Source organism: Triticum dicoccoides, chromosome 5A (genome assembly GCF_002162155.2).
Source record: "Triticum dicoccoides isolate Atlit2015 ecotype Zavitan chromosome 5A, WEW_v2.0, whole genome shotgun sequence".
NCBI lineage: Eukaryota > Viridiplantae > Streptophyta > Magnoliopsida > Poales > Poaceae > Triticum > Triticum dicoccoides.
In genome coordinates, this window is record NC_041388.1 from 673,539,530 (window position 1) to 673,542,132 (window position 2,603).

A 2,603-nucleotide genomic window follows, 5' to 3' on the forward strand; every position below is an offset into this window, starting at 1 on the left:
CATTCTATTTGTCGATAATGTCTATATCTTGCAAAAACTCGAAACTTGTCCTAACATGGTTTGAACAGGTGTCTGGGATGAGAATTACCTACTGTAAAAGTGAACCCGTCCCAATTCACTTGGAAGAGTTGGAGGTGCAACCCTTTCAAGGACATTTTCTATTGTTCAGCAGGGCGTATTAAGTATCTTGGTGTACCCCTCCACCATCATAAGCTTAGGAGAGAGGATGTCCAACCTGTAGGCTGGCTCAGAGGGGAAGGCTGCTCTGTTATGCTGCTAAACTAAGCTCATCAAGGCCTGCCTAGCTACCATCCCCATTATCTTCTCTCCATTAAATTCCTAAAGTGGGTCCAGGAGACGAACTAGCAAATGGCACATTGTCTCTGCAATGACTTTGATGGAAATAGAAAGCTACATCTTGCCAATTGACACTTATATGTACTCCCTCTATAAAGAAATATAAGATCATTTAGGTCACTATATTAGTGACAATCTTATATCTCTTTACAGAGGGAGTACGAGAAAAGAATTTGGACGACTGGGGATCCCAAACCTACAAGACCTCAACCTGTGTCTCCTAGGGTCCTCGCTCGAGAGATGCATCCATAGTAATAATTCCTGTGGAAAACCATTATAGGCTTTAAGTATAACCTCTCCCCAATATCTTCTCCAGCCACAACATAAATATGTCTAGATTTGGAAGGGGGTCCTAGCTGAGATGTTCGAAATTGAAGTGCATTGATGCACAGCAAAGAGAAGCAAATACTCCATTGATAAGGATGAGCAACCGAACAAGGACGCCAGTTATTATGCTACGGCGGGGCTGATGTTTGTACATATAACATGGTCCGCTTGAAGGATCTGCACAAGCGGAATTGAATTTATGTCAGTCTTTACCCTCGACCAAAGAACGGTCGGCACAGGGACCAGGCACGCGAGCCACACCCACACATATAAAAGTTCAAATTAGAAGAACTGTCATGACGCTGCTCATGTCATAACTCAAATCTGACGAAATTTCTGATGAAATTGTCGTGCCATGTCTGAAATTTCTGACGGCGACACGAGGCCGGTGAAGTGGTGATCATAAGGATGCATCATGCATGCATCTCTGAAGGTATTTTCCCGGTTATTTGTCAAGTAATGAGAAGCAACATTGTACTACTCCTTTCAAGCCTCGTCAAAGATTGTTTTTTTTTACTGGAGAACATAAACTGTTGTCCACAACCACTGGGACAACAAGCTTTGGGTCTCGTCAAAGATTGGTAGCAACAGCACACCAATTCTGTGTGAATCTGGTGTGGGCAGAGTATCAAAATCCTCAGGGTATAAGTTTGAGAAATGCTGGCTGCTTAGAGAGGATTTCAAAGACAGTGGATACATCCTGGGATGCACCCATCAAACATTTCAAAGACATCGATGTTTTGCAAGAAAAGGTGAGGAGATTTAGGAAGACAATTAGAGGTTCGAGTAGAAATATTGAGGCTGAGCTTAGAAACCTTGAAGCTGATCTCATGGCTGAATATGATATTTTAGATATCATAGCTAAATATGTTGAACCCTCAGTTTCTGATCAAGAAACAGGGAAGTTTAGCGCACTGAGATTCAGAAGATTTGGCTCCAGGAGGAGACCAAAGATAAGCAGAGATCTAGATATAGATATTAGTGGTGGTGGTGGTAGTGTGGGGGGATTGCCTCCATTATGCTGATGACGCCACTCTCTTCGTTGATAATGGCATAGATCTTGCAACAAACTTGAAACTTGCCCCGGCTTGCTTTGAACAGGTGTTTGGGATGAGAAATACATATCAAGTGTGCCATGGACATGATCAACTCCCGTATGGCACATTGCCTGCATCATCTCTGGAATGACTCTGATGGAAATAGGAAGCTTTTTTTTTTTTGCGGAAGGATGGAAATAGGAAGCTGTATCTTGCCAATTGGCACTTGATATGTAATGAGAAAAGAATTTGGAGGACTAGACATCCCCAACCTACAAGACCTCAACCTGTGTCTCCTGGGGTCCTCCCTTAAGAGATACAATCTATATAAATAATTCCCTATGGAAAACCATTATAGACTTTATAAGTATAACACATCCTCCCCCAGTATCTTCTCAACCATAGCCTAAAGATGTCCGATTTCAGAAGGGGGTCCTAGGTGTTATAAGTACAATTAAGTTTGGATACAGGTGACTCGCAATTGTCATAAAGTTCAATTCGAGGAGGACAACTGGTTTGGTACCACTCCACCAGTAATTCAGTACTGGAACTTGTATTCCATTTGCTGTGAGCAGAATGCCACAATTTCTGAAGTCTGGGATGGCACTACTCTGAAAGTGTCTTTTAGGAGGACTTCCCTTCCGGTTCTAGATCAATGGTTTGAGTTAGAAGAAATTGCTAGACTAGTCTGAAAGTGTCTTTTAGGAGGACTTCCCTTCCGGTTCTAGATCAATGGTTTGAGTTAGAAGAAATTGCTAGAAGTGTTACCTTCCAGGATGAAGAGGATTCTCTTATTTGGACGTACACTAGCAATGGAATTTACTCCTTTAGTTCCATCTACGCTATTATGAACTTTACATGTGTTAACAGATATACACCCCC